Here is a 25,107-nt window from a genome sequence, read left to right on the forward strand (position 1 = left end):
CACAGATATAGAGGGTAACTTGGATTAACACATAGGATAGGTTTTATCCCGGAAATCCCACGGGAACGGGAACTATGCGGGTTTTCCTTTGAAAATGCGGGTGAAGCCGCGGGCGGAAATCTAGTATTTTTATAATCTTTAATGATGTTAATCGAATTTCGATAATTTATATACAGGCGAATTATACACTGCATTGAACCGTCGATAAAATGTATAGATTATCTGTGCAACCAATTAATTGATTTTAATTACTTTCCTTAACGCCCTTTTGTAAAAACTTTTATAGAGAATCAATAAGAAACTTATTTGATACTATAAGCGGTCCGCCCCGGCTTCGCCCGTGGTACATAGTTCGCAATAAAAGGTAGCCTATGTTCTTTCTCAGGGTCTAAAGATTATATCTGTGCCAAATTTCATTGAAATCGGTCCAGTAGTTTATGCGTGAAACCTTTCCTCTTTATAATAGATATTATTAGTATATTAGTATCTATAGATTGAAACGTAGTTTCCCTATCTACGACTAATAAAAATTATTAGGCGCGGGACATATACAAGCGGCGCGGCGCGCCACGGGCGCGCCGCGGGCGCGCTGCCGGCATGCTTCGGGTGCGCTATTGGCATTTTGTATGAAATAATTTTGGAAAGGCGCAACCTTGGCACAACCGTGGCGTGCCGTCTCGACGCCTGTCCAAAATTCTTTCATACAAAATGTATAAGAAGGACGTGGTGCAAAACAGATTCAAGAGGTGCGCTTATGGCACGCCCGCGCCCGCGCCGCTTGTGTTTGACCCGCGCCTTAAACACCTTGTACTTGGATAAAATATTTTCTAATTACATAAATCCTAATCATTACTCATAATTTGTTTACAAAATGTTCATTATATTGCGTACCTATCTATGTTAAATTCCATTCATTGTTTTTAATACAAAAAATCAAATAGACGAAGACATATTGTATTAAAATAATCCTACTACCCTACTTATGTTATAAATGCTTGTTTGTGAGGATGGATGTTTGTTACTCTTTCACTTAAATACTATACTGATACAATTACAATTAAATTTGGTATGTAGCTAGCTGAAGACTCAGAATAAGACAAAGGCTACATTTTATCTCGGAAATCGCAAAGGAACGGGAACTATGCGGATTTTTCTTGGAAAACGCGGGCGAAGCCACGGGCGGAAATCTAGTATATTATATATATACAACGTATTCTAAATACAGCTGTTCGCTTAGCAAAGTGGTTAATACTTTAAAACAATTAAAACTCATGATCAAGATTTCCTAAGTTCGAATCCGATGATTTGTCTGAGAAGATACTGTAGAGAGATATCAATGGGGGTAATTCTAAATACGTCTGCCGCATACCCCATACCCCACAGGGGTAAGCCTTCCAGAACAGTGAACACGTGCGTCAAATACACAAATAACAATAATCCATACAAATGAACTGATAGTGATTAAATGATAACTTTAATCCACGCGTGATATTAATGTAGGCACAATACATTTTTGTCATTAATATATTTTGTATTACCGGAACGGCTGTAATAATTTTGACAGGACTTGCACTGATAGATAAAATCTATAAATAGGAATTTCTACTGTTAGACTGACTCTACCTGGTGGTAATATTTGATAATTGTTAAAATATACGGGAATATGCCTAGCCGTTTAACTCTTATAGGGCTACCAGAAAAAAGTTTTATTAAAAAATATTTTAACATACCAAAAAAAAAAATGTCGCAAAAAATACCTTAAGAAAATTACATATTTACATTACATTAAGCATGGTCGGAGTCGCGGTGCACGGCTAGTAGCATATAATTGCATAGCAACTACCGCCGGTAGCGCAGTGATAAGCGTCGGGCTCGTGTTTCGCAGGTAATTGAATACGTCTGTATCTCGTTGGTTTAGCTTTTTAAACGCAAATGTCATCTTTGAACGTCTGTACTTTAAGTTTATGTAATAGGGAGTCGAATTTACATGGCCTTATCTAAGTAATTTGCTAGGGTGTTCATTAGTTAAGTGAATAAATTAAGAACTATTTTTTGTTGCTACGTACAAAATATCATTTTTTTAAATACCTATACAAGTGCTTTAAATATAAAAACATCAATGTTAAATCCACATTAAAAACAGACCAAATATTATTTCTAAAGATTGAATAAATTTACTACAAAACATAATTTAAGCGGACGTCACACAATACATACTTACTACAAACGAAAACTGAATCACTATTGATCTAGTTATTTAATACGTTACACCAATACATTAATGAGCTCTTTGTTTCACAGTCAAAACTATCGGCCATCTTGCCTGACTAATTAGGCGGAAGCTAAAACTACGTGTGACGAATAAAAAAAACTGTTTTCATACATCTATTGTATACGTCAAAATACCGGTAAAATTGCGACAGACAATGAAAGTAAAAAATACAACAGGTACAAATAAATAAATCATTATTCTAATAATAATTTATATTATTAATAAAATTTGTGTACATTTTTATTTTTTTCCATATTTTTCCCAAAGATTTTTTCATTAGTCCCTCTCCTAACTTCGTCTTCGTTTTTGAGATAAAGCCCTAGGTTCTAATCTAGTTTATAAGCAAACGATTATAAAGAGATTCCTTAAAATTTTGTTACTAGATTAAAAGTAGCAATATTCAAAATACAACATTGATATCACAATGAACAAGCCGTATCATGTAATTGATAGAATGGTTAAGGCGCTTTCAATACCATCAAATATATCAAAGAAAATCCTGGATAGTTCCCGTTCCCGTGGGGTTTCCGGGATAAAACCTATACTATGAGTTAATCCAAGTTACCCTCTATATGTCTGCTAAATTTCATTATAATTGGTTCAGTAGTATTTGCGTCAAAGAGTAACAAACATACATGTATACATACATCCTCACAAACTTTCGCATTTATTATATTAGTAGGATATGATTAATTTACACAGATATAAATTTGAAGCCTTGATAAATCAAGATCATTGCAAAGATATACAGCTATTTAAAACCCATATCACACATATTAACAACGATAAAACGAAATATAACCAATTGTACATCGGCTTTTTGCAATTATACAAAATCAATAAAATCATTATCGAACTCATTATTCATTATTAATTATCTAATAATTACAGATTATTATTTCAGGACTGATGAACTGAATGATTATAAGTTAAAAGGAATATATTTTGTAGCAATATTTTTTGTGGTATTTATTGTAGTAAGTGTTATAGTATTGTGTATATTAATTAAAGCAATTTTTTAAAACACCCATAACAGCTAAGGGCGTTGTAATGTGCACGTATGTATTTATTTTTTTTTTGTCAATAAGTTCTATAATATTTTTTATTTAGTAGATTTTTAGAAAAAAAAGAGCGCGCAAAAACTATCACTACGACAAAACATTGATGCAGATGTTTATTTAAATTATTTATTTATTTAACGAAATGAACATCGACCAAATTCTATTGTATTAAAAATCAATACATCAAAACCTTTTGTTTTATATTATGTTTAAAAATTTATAACAATAACATAACCTTATTACAAAAATTAAAATTACTAACTATGTACATGTAATACGTAAATAGTCATGAATAAAACACACATGATTTATTTATTCATTAATATAATATAATTAATCTATTAAATATTTGAATAAATGTATCTATAGATAAATATTTAAAGTTACTAAAATGAAGTCGTCTTATAACATAACTTATAACTGAAGAATGGCTGATCGGGTTTTTATAATATTTGGTTTGTGTATTTGTGTCCGCTTAAAATAATATTTTTTTACTTGCAAAAGAGTTTACCGGGCTAGCTATTCCGCAAATTTTTTATTACAAATTTTAACGTTTTTTTTAAATATATTTTATTTTTTTATAATACATACCTTATGAATTATGATAATCTACACGACGGCGGTAATCGTTTCAAAATCCGTTGCGCAGTTATGTACTTATAAGATTAAATAAGCCTAACACGTCAATACCTACTACTACCATAGATAAATAATATAATAGCTACATAATATTATCTAAAATCTAAAGTATAAAAATATAGGTAATGTATTCTTATGAATTTTTATTAGGTACTTTACAGTATTAAACTGATAGCTGGATTAACTTATTTGATTAAATTACGAAATTGAAGACACCATAAATAATATTTAATATTATGGCATTATCGATTAATTTATTTTACATTTATGAAGATAATAGGTAATATAATGCCATATGTGTGTTTAATTTGGATCTATTAATTATATAATTTTATCGTTTTTTAATTCTTTTCTTTGCAATTGCATTGTTCGATGTAATTATAAAAATAAAATTATTAATGCTTTATGAGAAAAATTGCATAGCTTACATAATTGTATTAGTTCTAAGATAATTTAGTTTTTTCTAAAATTATTTAAAATTGCTGTGATAAGAAATCATATATAAAATGGTAACGTGCGAAGTTTCATTAGATATTATTTTGCAATACACAATAGGTAGTAAAAGTTAAAAGTTTAAAATATTTCTTAGTAATTTATAAGCCCTTCCTTTATTTCTTAATTACCTATGACTAAACTTTCAGAATTAAATTTATAATTAAGGAAAAAAAAAAATACGCAGCATTCATAAAAGACGAAAGGCCTCTCGCATTAGATGTTTTTTAGCATATTCAAAACTTGAATGATGCCATTGTTAGCCGATCTATTGTATTTACAGCATTGTATGTACTTGTTACCTGGGCCATTCATAAACACATGTACCTAATTGTGTCTGACAGAATTCCGCTAACAAATTCAGGTAAGTTAAAATTTCTGTTAATAAGGTTATTAAAAAAAATCTAATCTAATTTTACATGTATAAACAACTACAAATTAAGACAGAAATGCACAAAAAATCTAAAAAATAAATAAAGTTATAATAATTATAATCTACGTAAAAAAAAATACTCACTTGCAGCGTTCGTGGGATCTTACAACTAATATCACAGGATTTTACACACACTATAATATAGATCACTTAAAAAAATATTTACAAAATATATACACCGTTTTACCCCATGCATCTAACACAGTAAAGTTACATTTCTGTTATTTATCACCACGTGTTCACGCCGCGGCGGTTGGTCGCATACTGACTGGTTAACATTAGCGCGCGGTATAAAAATCAGGTGAACGATAATAATGAATAGCTCAATCAATGGTGATAAGAGGTAAGAGGGTTGTGCCAGACGGAGGACCGGTTCTGCCCCCGGTCATTGCTCGCTCGTGTGAACTTAGACATGCCGAGTTCATCTGATATTTAAGGGCTGGCGAGCGGAAGTTACGGTTGCTACCCTGGCAAGATTCAAATACGTTCTGTACGAATAAAAAAATTGTGTTTCTTTTTGTTCAATTACATTATTTTTATAACTGAATGGTGGCAGCCCTGCAGCTGATAGTGATTTAAGTTATTTCTAATATTTATTGTCATTTTCATACATATTAAAAACGAATTATTAACTATAATCTATATCTTTGTGTATGTAGTCTACCTGCGTAGTTATTAAATTAATCTTACAGGAACGACTTACACGTACGATATTTACTTACGATAGGTACTTTGTATGTCCAATGAAAATTCAAAGGTTATGTTAATTTGATTTGTATTTGTTACTGACTGTAATGTGTTTCCAATAAATAAAATAAAAATATATACATAAATAAATATTGAAATAAAAACTGTAAGTAGGTACTTGTTGATTTAATTCGTTCAAGATATTCAAGAAAATTTAATTGTTTAATCGATACCCAAATTTTCGCCTGTCTCTGAATAATAGTTGTATATCTACTGAATGAATTCATATATGTATGTACCTACAAATTGGCATCATCCATTACCAGGTATTTTATAAACTATTGCGATCTATAAGTTCTTAAATTATATGTAATATAATATGGTAAATGCTATAAATATGTAATGACGATTCAAAAGTGCTTCTAGAAGAAGTCTAATTGAATAAATAAATGTTTGAGTTTTGAAGTTCATTCGGTATCGGATTGGTTGGTTGGTAGTGGCCCTGCCTTCCAAGCCAGAGGTCGTGGGTTCGATTCCCACCCGGGACAAATATTTGTGTGATGAACATAGATGTTTGCTCTGTGTCTGGGTGTTAATTATCTATATAAGTATTTTCGTTCGTAATCGTGCCGTGTGTGAAATTTGTCCTGAAATATACGCAAAACATTCAGTGAATAGGAATATTCATAACGTCACTAAAATATCAATATACCTATGTACAATATAATGTACTTGGAATTAAATACTGTACTTTTGCAAGATAAGACCAGAGTAAGCGGCTGATTCTTTGTGAAATAATAATAATCAATCATCATAATAATATATAGGTAGGTACGTTATTTTCTTTGTAGTCCAACATTTCTTAGAAATTTCAAATTACGCATTAATTTACAAGGTTTAAAGATAACACATTTATAAATTATTGTGTAATACTAAAAGCTGTTTGCAAATACTTAACAAATTGTGAACAATTTTTGCACGCTCAGCTGGTTCGGACCCGCGACCTACCGCAAATATGGGGTCAATGTAAGTTACTGCATTATTCATAAAACCAGCTTTTGGATGATTTTACGTGTGCACTTTTAAATAAAAATTTAATAGATTTAAAAGTACTTTAGTGTGAGAAAGTTTTAGGTACCTATGGATGATATATTTAAAAAGAAAAAGGTACAGGGGATTCCCTTAACGTTAATATTGCTTATCAATCAATGAAATCAATCAAAAGCAACAAAAATTTTGGACATATCGTTTAAAAAACATATGCTGTATTATGCTGCAGCTAATAAGAAAATTCTGCCGTTTTATGATCTGATTTATTTTCAATGGCTTACGTGTAGAGAAGGTACATGTATAACGTTGTATTTAGTGCATTGAGGGAATGTCGGATGTGGGCTAATTTGGGAAAATTGTAAATACCAATTTAGAGCATCGCTTTTGCAAGTATCTACTATCTATACTGAATATTATAAAGCTGAAGAGTTTGTTTGTTTGAACGCGATAATCTCAGAAACTACTGGTCCGATTTGAAAAATTCTTTCTGTGTTAGCCCATTTATCGAGATAGCCTATAGGCTATGTTAAGACCGACAGGAGCGGAGCCACGCGGGTGAAACCGCGAAGCGCAGCTAGTCATTCAAAAATGGCATGAAGATATTATATACTTAGGTTTGATAATATTAGCATACATAAAATTTTCTTAAGCAATCACTAGTAGTTACGTAAAGTTAACATTTAAGTTTTTACCCTGTCGCCTGAATTAGTAATTACCCCAATGATAGTGTATGACGATATTTTTATGTAAAAAACACTTTTAACAGGTTCAACTTGGTTGATACCTGTTAGATATTATCAATTTATTAATATCCAATAAAAACAATAAGCCCGTAATCACAATGTCTTATCTTAATTACCATTATAAGCACAATGTACGAAAATATACTAATTAAGAAAAATATCTTATGTAAGGTTGAAAACACGCAATTAATTTGTGTGATTTATCTGATTTAGCAAGAAATATTTGTTTTGTTTGTATACCTACTTTTACACGCGCTGTAGTGTAAAGGGCTTGATTTTAGTTGAAAATGTTATGGTTGTTATGGTGCATTCACACATTCGACAGAATAGCGATGCGAATAACGAAGATACGCGTATAAACAGTGCATTCGAATTTCGCTTTGAGATTCCCGAACATAAATTCCCGTGGACACTCAATTACTAATGTTTTGAATGTGCAAATGCAACATTACATTTGCCTTAGGGTGCTTCTTTACACCCACTTTACACCAATAATGTTCATAGTTTGAAGTTTGAAGCATTTCGATTGGTTATTGTTGATGAAAGGCGTTTACTTATATAAAAAGTGTGTATGTCAAATACCTATCTGTCATTATATAATTTTCCTCTTCCGCCTTTACCCTTTGTGCTACGCATATCGTCTAATAAAGTATCTCAAGTTTATTTATCAATCTTTACTTTTTCCTGCCTAAAACACATCTTACAAACAAATTCCTCGCTATATATCCTCGCACATTATTGGTGGAAAGCACCCTTGGTCGTGAAACAATATCTTAGATGGTAACATTCATTATTGAGATCATAATTCATAATCTACAACACTGGTAGAGCATAAAGCTTCTTCTACGACGTACTAATTTCATATATGTACATACTAGCGGTCCGCCCCGGCTTCGCCCGTGGTACATATGAAAAATATATGTTGGCCGATTCTCAGACTTACCCGATATGCACAGAAAATTGCATGAGAATCGGTCCACCCGTTTCGGAGGAGTATGCAGACTAACATTGTGACACGAGAATTTTATATATAAGACGAGAATTTTATATATAAGATTATATTTTAGGATATTTTTCTTCGTATGGGTAGGTATGCAGTTTGTATCACCATAAAAAACTGATGTAAGGAAAAAATTCTGATTTATTTTGATTAAAATCGATAGTCCATCCATGTAACAAAACATGAATGAGGTATTTTTCTATGACGACAAATACACATAATAGGTATATTATTAAATATTAATATTCATATATTTAACCGAAGCGATTGTAAATTCCAAACTACGATAATATAGCATTACAGTGAATTGAGACTTGTTTATCAATCATTCGTGAATAAATAAATTAAATTAATCACAATGTAAACACGTAACAGTATTAATTCTATTGCACGCCTCATAAGCGAAGCGTTGAGGTGGGTACCTACTACTGTCACTTCGCGCAAAACATCTGATTTTTCAAACTTAAAATGTCTTTATGTATCATACATTGCACTTGTAAGATAATACATACACACACATATTAAGAAAAAACACTATTTTTAACGTTCATGATATTTTTGATGTCATTTTTGTTATTTAAACTAGTTAAAAAACAGTTTAAAAAAGTTCTGTCTTGGACGTCCGTGTGTCCGTCCATGTGCGGATCCTTTTTCTTGTTAACACGATAGCGACCGAAATACTTTACTAATCGAGTCTTTTTTTTTTCTCTTACGCTTGAGTATGCTCAGGAATAGAACCCTTTCATTTTTCAGGGTCTGATTCGATGTGGTTTAATTGTTATTAAATAAACAAAAATAATAATTAATAAATATTTATTAAAAAAAAATTATGAGGCGTGCACTTTTGGATTTTCCAAATGATTTTTTTTATTATGTTTTTTCTCAATCATTATCATCAGAAAAATATTTTTTTAAGCGCCATAGTTGAAAATATTAATCGGTTCTTTTTACAACTTATTATGGAATGAAATTATTACAGTTTTTTTTAATGACTTGACGTGTTATTTTAAATTATTAATGTACTTATATGGAGCATTTTTAAACTTTTATTTAAAAGGTAAAACAATGCTAGTTTTCAATCAAAATTCTTTGACTAAAAACTACTGCACAATTATAAATTCATAGTAGTAACTAACAATCTATTTTAACCGTCGTATAAATGTATGTATGTTTGTCTTATAGCTAGAATCCCACTCCATCCCATGCTATTTCTGTTCAGAGATCACAGGAGGAAGTGACGTCACCGAGCGTCACCAAACGCGTCATGTTTGCGTATTGCACTTGACCATACAGGACCCACGCCTATTATAATCCCCGCTAGTTTGTTTCCAATCATAGTGCACCAGTTTTATTAAAAACTAGCAGAATTCTGCCAGAAAGAAACATTATGCTTACATGTATGAGAAATTATAAAAATAAAAAATGTCTGAGGTGATGCGGGACACCCGATTGGAAGGAAGTTCCTTTCGTTTTGAAATAAGTAGACCGTATTATTGGAGGTATCATTTAACAAATTAAACATAATTAGGAGTTAAATGATAAATGAAATAGAGAAGAAATGCTAATATACTCTTTTGCCTATAGCAAAAGTGTCGTGAGGATTTTTCGTGACGCTTGCCTAGCCCCTTAGCCAGTGTAGCGTGAACTTGAACATCTTTCCAAAAATAATGAAGTCAAGCGGTTGAAAATTTTCTCATATATCGATGTACAAACATTCAAAAGCTACAGAGTTTCTTCCCAACACTTTTCGATAGAAACTGCTTTCCGAATCGGTGGTAAAAAACTATGTTATGACGATTCAAAAGTACTTCTAGAAGAAGTCTAGAACAAGTCTTATTGAACAAATAATAATTGTTCGTTACGTTAGTTTTGACTTTGAAACGGTATGAATTCAGAAAGTTGCTAAAATATAAGATAAATTATTCAATAAGACATGCATAGGGGAATTCCCCATCTCATGAACTACGGATATTCCCAATATCATGTTGCTGTAAGTACAGGTTCAAATTAACCGTATCTTATTAAGTATCTATGAAATCGAGATATAGAAAAATTTATAACAAAAAATAGGATCAATTTTTACGTAATTTTAAAAAGAAACAAGATTAACGGGGTTTAAAAAGTATATAATCCAGATAAGTGTTTCATTTACAATAATTATTCTCTACGATATTATGATTTTCTTAAATTATTTTTACCCAAAAGATCTTTAAAATATGTCCTTTACTTGTCCTGGTTTAATGCTCTAAGTTGTCCTGGATATAAATATGCACAAATAAAATCCATGCGTTTCATAACTTACTTTGCAACATACAGATTACTTTCACATTTCCATTTTTATATAATACTAGATTTCCGCCCGCGGCTTCGCCCGCGTTTTCAAAGGAAAACCCGCATAGTTCCCATTCCCGTGGGATTTCCGGGATAAAACCTATCCTATGTGTTAATCCAAGTTACCCTCTATATGTGTGCTAAATTTCATTGTAATCGGTTCAGTAGTTTATGCGTGAAAACCATACATACATACATACATACATACATACATACATACATACAAACTTTTCCTCTTTATAATATTAGTATAGAAAATCACAATATAAAATAGATTTATACATAACTTTGAATGTAGCCTTAATTCTAATAATTTGGAAGCTCGCTGTAAAAGCAGCCACATGCAAAATAATATTATAATCATTTTATGAGACTAATAAAGACTAACTTCTTTATTTTTATACAGGAAACACGTATTACGGTCTACGTGATTAACTTATCAGATTTTAAATAAAGATTCAAAGTACTTCTAGATAAAATCCTTTACCACGAGTCATTTATTGATTCATGGGAAATGAAAGTGTGTAAGGGAAAATTATTGGAATGTTTGATTTCAACATGATATTATTCTTAGAAAAAAATAACAGACTTCAAATGAACTGTACATAATTTAAATGGGAGGAACCGGAAGGCACAAGCTTTTAAACAATAAAAGAATCATCAAAATCGGTTCACGCAGTCGAAAGTTCTGAGATAACAAATGTAAAAAAAAAATGCATTCGAATTCAGAACATCGTGCTTTTTTTGAAGTTGGTTGAAATACTTTTAAAATAATTAAAATAAGGTTTATATTAGAAATCTAGTTATCTAATATCTAATATCTAATCTAATCTAATATCTAATATATTTCTAATATATATATTATAAAGGCGAAAGTTTGTAAGGATGTATGGATGTATGGATGTATGGATGTATGGATGTATGGATGTATGGATGTATGGATGTATGGATGTTTGTTACTCTTTCACGTAAAAACTACTGAACCGATTACAATGAAATTTAGCACACTTATAGAGGGTAACTTGGATTAACACATAGGATAGTTTTTATCCCAGAAATCCCACGGGAACGGGAACTATGCGGGTTTTCCTTTGTAAACGCGGGCGAAGCCGCGGGCGGAAATCTAGTTTATTATACTTAGGGCCGATTTTTCAATGCTTTGATAAAACTTATCCGTCCAATAAAGTATTAAACGATAATATTAAAATGTCACGTAAACTGTCAAATACGGCCAATTAGAATACGTTTTTAAAATGTTAGTTTTATACATTATTCGACGAATAAGTTTTAACCAAGGATTGAAAAATCAGCCATAAGCCATTAAAACTCGGTATAATAAGAAATTAAACAAAATTGTAGCTGATATCACTCAGGAGTCAGGAACTTCTTCTGAAATAATTTCGACATTGTTAAATATATTATTCAATAAAAAATAAAATAAATCTAATCTTTGAATTGTGCACGTATTGATCTAGATATAGATATAGATTATAATGAAATTTATTGGACGCATGTGACGTCATTGTCTGACTTATTTGCAATTGGGCTTTTCCAAAATAAAAACAGTTAACTTCGTAGAATATCAGTGTCAAATTCACGAAAAACTCACACAGGGAGAAATTAAATTTGTTTTTTTCTAGAAACCAAATAAGTCACAATTGAAAAGAAAAATTTTGAAGTTACGAAATAAGGGTCGAAGCTTGTTTACAGACATTGTGACACGAAAATGAAAAATAAATTTATTTCGTACACACAATTTTCAAATACAGAAAGTGGATGAGTCCTCCTAGTAAGTTCAAAAACCTGTGTCAGGAGGACCCGAGGATTTTATATTTCTAGGTATTTTAAAGAAAACTTTGTACCTACTAACACAAGATGATTTATTACTTTCCTATCACCATTTTAATCTAATTAATCATTTTTAAGAAATGTAAATACATTGTGCAATACTTTTTTTATATATATTTTTATATTATCGTAACCAAACGATAAAATCTCATAAAACCACTATTACTAGTTTATATCTCTAGATTCTGAAGTCATCGTAAATCACATAAGCCAGTTATTGGCTGATAAACTCTCGATTCTTTGTATTTTTTTAATTATTGCCGATGTCACACATATGCAGTTTCATACTTTGTACGCAAGTATTGTTATAAGCTTACCTACACGCATGAAAAAGTAAGCTTTTACACTAGTTATTTAAGATTTTTGACAAATTTTTATAAACACCTATACTCTTCAAATTTAGAATTTATGTAGGTACCTACGTTATTTTTTTCTCAAATGGTAAAATTTCTAATAAGTATTTAGGTATCGATTACAGGTAAATAATACCACATAATACATAAGCAATTTTCTTCACCTTGGATTCCCATGCAAAATTGACCAGGTAAATATTATTTAATCTAAACAACGAGAGACATGTGTCGCATAGTAATTTTCTTGACTCAATTTTTATTGAATAAAAAAAATTGGAATAACCTAAATTTATCCGTAACAAAATGCATCAATAATTTAATGAGTAATGCGTGCATTTTTATAAAAGATACTTATTTGTATACCTCATGAAAAAATAGGAATTTTCAATTTATCTGCACATGTTTATAACATTTCCACTGCTGGAAATTGTGAAGAAAACATCGTTAAGAAACCGACATGTCGAAGAATCAACCCGCACTTGGCCAGCGTGGTGGATTACGGCCTGTACCCTCATAGGAGGCCCGTGTCCCAGCAGTGGGAACGTATATGGGCTGATGATGATGATATTTATATACCTACAATCTGCATAAAGAATTCTTAACTATGGAGCATACAAGCAAAGCCGTAGCAAAGCTAGTATGTATACAAATCTATACAATATTTGCAGATTTAAGTGTTTCTTATCACCGCTGATCCTTGACATAAATATTGAGTTGTTTCTGTGTATAAAACACTTCAATTAATCTTGTACTTATGATAAAAGAAACATTTGCAATAAGTATTAGATATTTTAATTATTTTATTAGGCTAATTTTCACGAATCGTATGGGATTTTCGTCGTCGTCGTTTCTGTGCTATGAAATTGTGTGGCAGAAATTTCTATTGAAGATAAGACTGCCTTTATTATGTGTAGGTTAATGTAATTTGCATTTTTAAATGTTTGTAGATTTATATATTTTCTCATATCTCTATTAGGTACACGGAATTTTAATTAATTTAAAAATCCCCCTCGTAAGCGGAAACAACTCATCGCGATACCTGAACTCTGAAGGCTACACCCAGACATACATACATATATGTATAAAGACGACCCACTATTATATTTGCGTAAGATAAAAAGTTTATTTCTCCGGTACTTTCCCGAAAACAATTTAGTTACTTCTCAAAGGTAAGGCAGGTAAGTCAAGTTACCTACCTCAAAATAAAACTAAGGAAATACCCGAGTTTTCCTCGTCGTGACTGGATGGTCGTGACCAGAATACATAAAATGGTATCTGTATAACTCCCTAGATCCTTTGTTTGTATTTAGATGGAGTAGCTTTTACCCCGCGGTTTTGCTTGCATTGGAAAAGTCGTATTTCTTACAGTAATCGATACAGGGTCTCCTTTATCACAACAGCTAAGTTTTGTTATCGAGTAAAAAGTGATATGGATAAAGACTATTTCTATGATAAAATTCATCAAAAACGGTGCAGTGGTTTATTTTTCCTATCCCTTGTGCCTTTATTATTTTTTCAATAGAAGTCAACCGCATATCTAAGTTGGTATAACGCTACAAACTTCTAGTAAAAGTCCCAATTTTATTTATTTATGCATAAATTTACAAATCAACATAAAATTTCACTTGCAAAAAACATATGAAAATGTATTTTTATCTAGAAAAAAATAACACTTCTATTGAGAAATAACATAAATAAACGTACCCCATGCTGAAAACTCGGGGATTTTTCAACAAATCATCAGAAACCGCGATGTAAACCTTGAACACTATAAAAACATCATTATTCTAACTTGACTCGATAAAATTTAATGATGTCATGTGTGAGTCAATACAGGTGACATGACATAACTTGTACAGGCTGTTTTCAGTTTTGATGCTTTTTTCGAACAAAAGAATGTGTAAGTAATTTTTATACAGGGTGTCCCAAAAAGTAGTGATGAACGGAAGCTGGGAGGTAGAGGACCTAGAGGGCTATCCGAATCACCCCCATGTATGTTATGCGATTTTTCGTATTTTCTGAGTTATGACGTGTTTTTCAATTTTTCACCTATCGCCGAGTACGATGATATTTTCACTCATGGTGACGTCAATTATTGCGCTAGATGCTTGATTTTTTTTTGTTTGCTAAGCTGAAAGATAGGCCAATTCAGTATGGTAACATTTACTATCGTTAGATCTTCGAATGGAATAAAAAAAAAAGAATTAAATGCCAAGAAAGATAAAATTACCCAGTATGTTCACCACTTTTTTATGTGATTTTATTTTTTTACGGAACCTTGAAGTGGTGATGTTCACCACGATAGTAAATGTTACCATAATGAATTGGCCTAACTTTCAGCTTAGCAAACCTGCATGAAAATCTCCGTGTGAAAATCTCTGTGTGAAAATCTCTGTGTGAAAATCTCCGTGTGAAAATCTCTGTGTGAAAATCTCTATGTGAAAATCTCCGTGAGAAAATCTCCGTGTGACAATCTCTGTGTGAAAATCTCTATGTGAAAATCTCTGTGTGAAAATCTCTGTGTGAAAATCTCTGTGTGAAAATCTCTGTGTGAAAATCTCTGTGTGAAAATCTCTGTGTGAAAATCTCTGTGTGAAAATCTCTGTGTGAAAATCTCTGTGTGAAAATCTCTGTGTGAAAATCTCTGTGTGAAAATCTCTGTGTGAAAATCTCTGTGTGAAAATCTCTGTGTGAAAATCTCTGTGTGAAAATCTCTGTGTGAAAATCTCTGTGTGAAAATCTCTGTGTGAAAATCTCTGTGTGAAAATCTCTGTGTGAAAATATCTGTGTGAAAATCTGTGCCTGCCGCTCGCGACTGCGCTCGCGACAGGCACAGATTTTCAATTTTCTGTATAATTTTTATGAAATAATTATAAAATACTCAACGAAGTATTTCGAATTAACCACAAAACAATAGTTGCCTATGTGAAATACTACAAAACCAGATTAATGAGAACCTGCGCTAAAAGATAAATAAATCCTGTCTAAAGCTTTTTGTGGAAAGACAGTATAAGTAGGTATTAGACTACAGGCCCATGTTTAAAAAGTTATGGGTCATTTGAACTACCAGGTGACCTATCTATAAAAATATAAGAGCATAAAATAATAAGATTCAGCACTATGCCGTCACTTGTAAAGTTGTAAGCTGTCCACCTGAGTGCAGATGAGAATTCGAAACTACAGGTAGAGATTTTTTCCCCTTGTCTCCATGATTTTTGTACGGCGTTGCGGAATAATGGATTAAAAGCAGTATAGAAATAGTATGACACAGATACAAACAAAATGCTAAATAACTCAGTTTGATAGGTATATAAAACCGAGGCATAACTTGCCTATGTATTCGAATATTACCTATAGATTGATAGAATTTGTGAGACTACGCCAAATAAGTAAAGGCTCTATAATACAAACGAATAATCAAATAATTTATGTTCTCTTTAGTGTTCTAAATCAGGAAAGTGTATCCGTGTTCGGTGTTCCCGGCTTCGATCCCGTATTTAACGTTACGTAACTATTCAGTTATCTGTTGGGTTTGTAGCATTTTCAATTACGTTGAAATAACATGAAATAACTTAAAAATACTGGTAGAAAGTGACTTGCAATTTTGTTAGTTCAATTTCGTAATTAATTGGCTATAATTATTATACACTAGCTTTCCGCCCGCGGCTTCGCCCGCGTTTTCAAAGAAAAACCCTTTCCCGTAGGATTTCCGGGATAAAACCTATCCTATGTCCTTTCTCGGGTATCAAAATATCTCTAAACCAAATTTCACGCAAATTGGTTCAGTAGTTAAGGCGTGATTGAGTAACAGACAGACAGACAGAGTTACTTTCGCATTTATAATATTAGTATGGATAGATCATATCTTTAAAGGATCACTCACTATTTTGAAAACAATTTTGGAAATGCATGTAATGCTAATTAATCATTGTTATGTTAATTACTAATAATATGATAAACATGTCGATACGTCAATCAGTGACGTTATGTTTGTATGTGCATAACTACGGAATGACTGTACTGAGTTTGATATTTTTTTTTACAATTTCTCAATAATATTTTATTTTATTTACAGTTGTGAGTTGGGATCATAATAATTTCGTTGAATATTAAAAACACCTTGTATTCAGTATTTGTTAAACCACAAAAATCCCCGTGGAAGTAATAAAATAACCACGTAGCGTTTTACATTTTATTCCATGCATTATTAAAATATCAACTATTTTTAATGAAAAAGGAAATAAAAATATTTTCTGTATTTTTAATATTATTCTTTAACATTTTTATGCATTTATCTCAAGACATAAAGCTGACAGAAAACTTATTTTGAAGAGTTCAAACTCAAACTCAAACATTTATTTATTCAATTAGACTTCTTTCAGAAACTTACTTTGGCTTCTTGGGAGGCAATCAAGTCTATCCCTGAGCAATAAACTGAGGGTCTACTGCTCTGTAATTAAACCGATTTGGACTTATGGAATCCAGTTGTGGTCATCAGCCAGCAAATCAAATATAAACTGCCTACAAAGAACACAGAATAACATTCTCAGAGTGATATCTGCTGCTCCATGGTACACCCGCAATACAGAAATCCACGAATGTCTGGAAATGCCTACAATCACAGAAGAAGCAAATCGCTTTACAACTAAATACAAAGATCGTTTGACATCCCATCCAAACCCACTATCACACATACTCCTACAGCCTAAAGCTATACAAAGACTGAAGAGAGTTGACGTGCTCCCTAATTAAGACGAACTAAGGCACTGGCCTTAGCTTCGCCCAATCGTCCACACATTTCAACCAATCTGCTTATAGTTTTTCAGACTGATTTCAGATATATAACATCAAAAAAAAAAAAATTAGACTTCTTCTAGAAGCAGTTTTGAATCGTCATTACATATTTTTAACATTTACCACTGATTTGGAAAGCAGTATCTAAGGAGAAGAACCGGCAAGTTCATAGTTCCTCTCTGAAATGATGTCAGTATTACAATTTTAATTTTACAATATATGTAATAGCATATTTTATCACAATATGTCAAAGAACTAATTGAAATAATTATTATAGAGAAATTAACATTAGGTTACCTATTGAAAAATATTATGAATGTTGTCACACGGTTTATTATTATTAAAACATCCTAGTATGTATTGTATTATGACGTATTTAATAAATTCTTTTTTTATAAAATAATTAATAAGCAGTTTAATATTTTTCAGCATTTATTATTTACCCTTTCATTTAACAAATTCTTGAATTTCATACCGATTCTAATGGAAGCGACATTCCGAATCCAGGGTAGACCGTAGAACTATAGTTTTTAACAAGTGATAACTGCGTTAAAAACAACCGACTTCAAACTTGCACTTGCAACATTTACAAATACAGACAAAAATGCTTATAAAATAAAAATTACTGGGCCTATCCGAATAAAATTTTTATGGGACCAATTCGACACCATCCCGCATCGAACAAAAAAAGAATCACGTAAATCAGTTCAGAAACCTCGGAGTAATCGGTGTACATACATAAAAAAAAAAAAAACATACCGGCCGAATTGATAACCTCCTCCTTTTTTTGAAGTCGGTTAAAAAATTACTATGCATAAAAAAGTTTCAAGTTTAAATTTAAATTTTCATTCATTCATATATACTACTAGGTTTCCACCCGCGGCTTCGCCCGCGCAGTCAAAGAAAAACCCCATAGTTCCCGTTCCCGTGGGATTTCCGGGATCGCGTCATTTTTCCGGGATAAAAAGTAGCCTATGTCCTTTCTCGGGTATCAAAATATCTCCATACCAAATTTCATGAAAAATGGTTCAGTAGTTTAGGCGTGATTGAGTAACAGACAGACAGACAGAGTTACTTTCGCATTTATAATATTAGTATGGATATACAATTAAAATCGCCTAGCGTCTGTAAAATATGATTTTTTTTTAAATATTAATCTATACTTAATATTATGAAGCTGAAGAGTTTGTTTGTTTGTTTGAATGCGCTAAACGCGGGAATTACTGGTCCGATTTGAAAAATTAATTCGGTGTTAGATAGCCAATGGGCTAACGATAAATGTATCGAGGAAGGCTATAGGCTATATATCATCTCGCTGTGACCAACAGGAGCAGAGCACTGCGGGTAAAACCGCGGAGCACAGCTAGTAAATAAATAAAAGTTGAATAGAATAGATTTTCCACGTGCAAACTCGCGCTTAGCCTAATTATTTTAAGACTAAAATCTCCTCCATGGCGCGAACGTCATCAGTGATTATCAAACCGATTAGTTATCTAAATCGATTCTTATATTCGTTAAAATCCGATAAAATTAATTAATTTTAAAATGTTATTAAGATAAAAACACAGCGATATGAGATTTTGGTGCTTATTGCTTCTATTGTAGCGACTATAAAATATTATTTAAAATTACAGGGTCTTATATATGTTTGTAAATAGCATCGTAGCTCCTAAACGGATTGACCGATTCACGTGTAGTTTGTTGTTGTTGAGATTATTTAAAACGGGTTCACGGGTCAGTGAAAAACTCGACTCCCGTTTTGTGATCGTATTTTTTCTTATCCTTTAAGTAAAAATATATCATTGATAATCTTAGAATGGTATAAAACTAAAAATTAGAGGCATTTGCTATGTTTTTACAGCCAGCTATTTATACGGTAATAATATTTAAAATATTTTAACGTTATACAATTTTTAATTAATATTAGTAGAGGTTAGTTAATAAAAGTTGTAACCGAGTGATCCTGGGTTTGATCCCAAACACTTATCAAAAAGTCTTGATCTTCAAAAGATTTGATTTTTATGGATTTGAATGTTCTCATGCAATATTCATATTAATATGTTTATTCGTATCTAGTGTTTCTATGATTAGCTCCAAAATGGATGCACCATTATATTTCAGTGTTGTTGAGTTAATTTTATTTTCCCTACAAACATACAAATAAACTTATTTGTGAGATTGTTTTCCTACAATTAATTATTAAATTATTAACCCTAATAAAAATTTCCACTTTGAATTTATTAAATTGAGTGTTCTTAATAGTTTTATTTTTATCAATAAATTTTCTTAAAATCTAATCTATTACCTATCTATTATTTAAATATTAATGCGACTAATTTTCTATTTCTCCCTCTGTCTATTACGGTTTTACAGCATTCCGATTTTACTTGATGGGCGCTATAAAAAGGCTCAAGCACCAGATATTCCGTAGTCTACGTTGTCTTTATTAATAAAATCTAATAAATTATATACTTAAACCTTCCTCTTGAATCACTCTATCTATTAAAAACACCGCATCAAAATCGGTTTCGTAGTTTTAAAGATTTTAAGCATACATAGGGACGTAGTGACAGAGAAAGCGACTTTGATGTGACTATGTAGTGACTCCTATTGGTCTAAGCGTGATGATATAATATAGCCTAAAGCCTTCCTCGATAAATAAACAGACCAGTTGTTCTCGAGATTAGCGCGTTCAAGCTTAAAAAAAACTTCAGCTCTATATTTTAGATACCTATAAGTATTTAAGTACATTTATTTTTTGTTGATATGTATGTTATCATTTTATAACACACATGCAATTAATGCATTGCATGGGAAATTACGCCTCGCATAAGTACTTCGTCAATGTCACACTTTTCCTAAACCCAGATATATAGATATCGATTTGGTAACGAATTAATCGCTATTAATTTATATAAAACATAGTTATATCATTTTTGTAGCCATAATATATACAATCTTTTAATAACTAATTTCTAAATTCGTGTTATTCCTTGAATCACGATTGATTTGTTTTTTTTTTTCTCAAAATAGTAAATAATTATCGATTTAATCTATTATTAGAATATGTAATCGTATTATTACTTAAAAGAATTATAAGAAAGTGTAATAGAAAATATGATTATCAGAAAATTGTTAAAAACAATACAACGTTAGTAATAACACATGCTATTTTTATTCAGGTTGAATTTGATTTAAAAAGAAATCGTGTTAAATTCGTAACGGGAATGGGAATATATAATCGTCAAAAATACAATAAAATAAACAATGCAATGACATAAATGAAACTGAAAAATAAATTTTCACGGTGTAGTTTTTGAAGAATATGGGACATTAACGGTACCTACCTCTTGTTTGGCTTAGTTATAAGTTACTTTTAAAAGTGCTTTGTTTGTCTGTCTTTCACATATTATATGATATACATAATATACATTGTAGAAGAAAAATATAAATTTTTCAATAGTAATCAGGTATTTTCCTTATCCTATCCTGCCAATATTAAAAGAAAAACACAAAAAATTATAATATCTGTGTGAAAATATGTAAAAAAAATAGACTGCATTAGTTATTTTATATGACAACTTTACTTGGATACCACGCGAACGAAACCGCAGTCTCAAACTTGTTTCAAATAACAATTAAGCTACATAGTAACAAAAGAATTGAGACGAAAAGAGTAAAAGAAAATCTTTTACGGTAGATCCGATAGTACTTGTGTAGATCTAGGTTAAGAATCATCGAGATTTGTTGCTGCTGATGCCTAAGTCCAGAGAAATCTAGGCTTTTAAATAGTATTGAAGCATATGTACTTACGTAATTTTAAAATAGAAGTCGTATTATTATCAAAATACTTTAAAATTCTTGTGAGTTTGTTCGGAAATGTCTGGAACGATTAATAATAAATAATAGGTCTAATGGGTCAATTTAATGGGTCTTTCAAACTCAAACTCAAACTCAAACATTTATTTATTCAATTAGACTTCTTCTAGAAGCACTTTTGAAACGTCATTAGGTACATATTTTTAACATTTACCACCGATTCGGAAAGCAGTATCTACGGAGAAGAATCGGCAAGAAACTCCATAGTTGCTCTTTTTAATCATATCAGTTTTACAATTTTACAAATTACATATGTAACATCATAATAATTATATTAACATAATATTACAGACAGGTAATGATTAATTAGGTTAAATTTTTTCATTCGTTGCGATTGATATAAATAATAATACGATATAATATTTATATCGATATAACTATGTATTTATAAAAATATGTAGGTATAATAATTAGGTATGTAGTATGTACCTAATATAATTTTACCTATACCTGGTCAAAAGATAAGAAATGAGCCTCTATTTTTATTACACGCTTTATATTAGCTTCACCTGTATGTTTGTATGTTTGTAACCGACTTCTTTGGGCGCGATTTTGACCCACTTTAAACGGCCAGATTTCGTTCAAACTTTGTAGATTTATTGAGGACCGATTTTCTATTTTTTAGTTCGGTTTTCTATAAAAAGCGTGTTTTTTAGTTTTTTTAAACTATTATTATTTCTTGAAGTTATTATGATTGTAAACAACAAAAATTGATTATTTTAATAAGTTTACATAAAAATAAAACTACATAATATTATGTACATAATCCATACTAATATTATAAATGCGAAAGTAACCCTGTCTGTTACTCAATCACGCCTTAACTACTGAACCAATTTGCATGAAATTTGGTATAGAGATATTTTGATACCCGAGAAAGGACATAGGCCACTTTTTATTGCGAAATATGTACCACGGGCGAAGCCGGGGCGGACCGCTAGTAAATGTTATAATTATGTAATTTTACAAGGACTTTATAAAAACAAATAGCGTACATATTACAGTAATTTTGATAATCGTGTCAACGGGTAGCGTGGCCGAGCGGTCTAAGGCGCTGGTTTAAGGCACCAGTCTCTTCGGAGGCGTGGGTTCGAATCCCACCGCTGCCATGATCTTTTTGTTTTTTATTTGTTATATAACTTCTAGAGCAATAACTTAACTTTGCTTAATATTTTTCTACAAATTTCCAACACTATACGAATTTTTATTAATATTTATTTTTTATTATCTTTTTAATATTATTTCTTAAAAACTAATTTTTAAGAAACAAAATTAAAACAATGATTAGTTTTTTCTCCTATGAGCACATTATATGATCAATTTCTTACCACTATCAATACTACACACTACTTGCTATTATATTCTAGCAGGCGTTAACCTTTTTAAGTAGATAAAATTGCATTCCTACTTCCTATCCTACTACTAGCCACTAGGTAATATTATAAATGCGAAAGTTTGTGGTGATGGATGTGTGTATGTGTAGGTATGTAAAGTGCTTTACTTTTCAGCTTTACTTTAGTGGAAGTTTTATCTTTATAAGCTTAAAGATAAAACTTCCACTGACCACTGTATAAAATATCTAATCGCATTAAGTATACTAAGAAGTAAACAATAACTTTAAAAACATCATTACTAATTATCTAATAGGTATTATTATTTAAAATTAAAGCTATCTCTAATCTATATCTCCATCTTATTAAATATCAATAAACTTGTGCGTCAATATTTTCACTTTAATACCGAATTCGTAGTCTAGACTTGAAAAATAGAGTGATATAAAGTACTATCTGTGCCCTGCGGTTTCACCCGCATTGCTCCGCTATAACTTTCCTTGATAAATGGGCTATCTGACACCGAAAGAATTTTTCAAATCAGACCAGTAGTTCCTGAGATTAGCGCGTTCAAACAAAAAAACAAACTCTTCAGCTTTATAATATTAGTTGTATACGTAGTATATTATTATTAGTCTGTGATATTAGTATAGATTATAAAAACCCAGGTTCTATCTGCACATATTATGGTTAAGATGATTTCAGCTCGATTTGTTCTTCAGATTTTGAAAGATAGGTCAGAAAATATCTTCATACCAATATAAATTGTATAACTAATAATAATAGAAAATAGAAATAAGTAGTTATATAGTTTTTTTAATAATTCTGTAATCATGTAAAGGTCATTTATCATAATATTTTCGTCATGAAAAATAACCAAATTTTAATAATTGTATTAGATTAGAAGCGCTTTTCTTTCATCACAAAATCTTCTTATAAATACAAATATTTTCTTAACCACCAATTTTCTACCACCAGAAACCAGTTTTTATAAAGAAGAAAAGCACATACTAATATTTGAAAGGAATTCAGTCAATTACGCACGGCATTTAAACTACTTACATATTATATTATTTTCGAAATGTGTAAAACACCGTACCTACCGTCTTTTAAAACATTTACCTACCTACCAGATGTAAATATGCTTTTTTATATTTGTCTAAACATATATTAAGAGCAAATACTATTTTATAATTTCACGCTAAATTACTGAACAAAAAGCGTGCGTCATCACAATTTATCGTACTTCGAATAATTAAAGACGTGGACCAAATAATTCGTCACATTACCGTTTCGCTTTAGATTCCTATAAATATAATATATACTTATCGATCATTCATAATAAATTCTAGGAGTTATTTACTAAGAAAAATTTGTTAGCATTTTAACGATATTATTTTATCCTATTTAGATATTTAATATACCTTTTAATTGTGTACAAAAGGAATTTTCATATTGTTATTTCAACGAAAATCTTGTAGTAAGTGTCAAAAAAGATAAATAAAATAAATACCTACTGTAAAAGAACTACAAAGGTAAGATGTATACACAAATACGTAGGTATGTATTAGATAAATCTGAAAAATTATTGACGTCATTAAATAAAATGATCAATAACTATATTATCGTGCGTCTTGACATTTTTCCTCATTTTTCATTTATCTCAACGGATGAAAAAATATACGCCAAGAGCACCAAAATATCTAAACTCATTGTTTACGCGGATAAAGTATTTGAAGGCTTTTTATTAGACTGGGACTATTTTTGAATAAATATTTTGGAAACTGATATTTTGTTCTAAAAATAAATAAATAACCAAGTATATTTAAAAATGTAGTTTTGAGACAATGAACAAAAAATAACGTTTATAGGTACGTTTTGAAGTAAGAATAAATCTTGGACCTTAGGACTCGTAATTTTTGGAAAAAATTCAGAAAATCATTATTTATATTTCTTAATGTTTCTTTCAGTTTTCTAGACGTTGGTATATGTAGAGAATTATAACAAACATTAAAAAATACAAGTATCTTAGAGCCTTCGCACATGACGTCATATCGTAGGCGTATCGTAAGTACCTACTATCTACTCGCGTAGAACGATACCAAGACTTTCGATACGACAAAGTTACCATCTCCCTCCTACACTAATTAAAACAACACACAGAGCGGTTTTTCAGTGTGTTTCGGTACAAGGG

General features: G+C 31.0%; 1 protein-coding gene and 1 non-coding gene across 2 annotated transcripts in view; one reads left to right on the forward strand and one right to left on the reverse strand.

The window, feature by feature from the left end:
• LOC149898048 (solute carrier family 41 member 1-like) overlaps positions 1–25,107 on the reverse strand; it is a 74,913-nt gene that overhangs the window by 44,567 nt on the left and 5,239 nt on the right. Inside the window, exon 2 of the mRNA XM_090115792.1 lies at positions 4,982–5,165. The gene's annotated coding sequence lies outside the window, so the exon portion shown is untranslated. The remainder of the gene's footprint in view (positions 1–4,981; positions 5,166–25,107) is intronic.
• Positions 22,610–22,691, forward strand: TRNAL-AAG (transfer RNA leucine (anticodon AAG)). The gene has a single exon. It is a non-coding gene; the product is annotated as a tRNA-Leu (tRNA).

This window comes from Colias eurytheme, chromosome 24 (assembly GCF_061535395.1).
Source record: "Colias eurytheme isolate Ceu_HAF_F1 chromosome 24, ilColEury1 Martin Lab GWU primary, whole genome shotgun sequence".
NCBI lineage: Eukaryota > Metazoa > Arthropoda > Insecta > Lepidoptera > Pieridae > Colias > Colias eurytheme.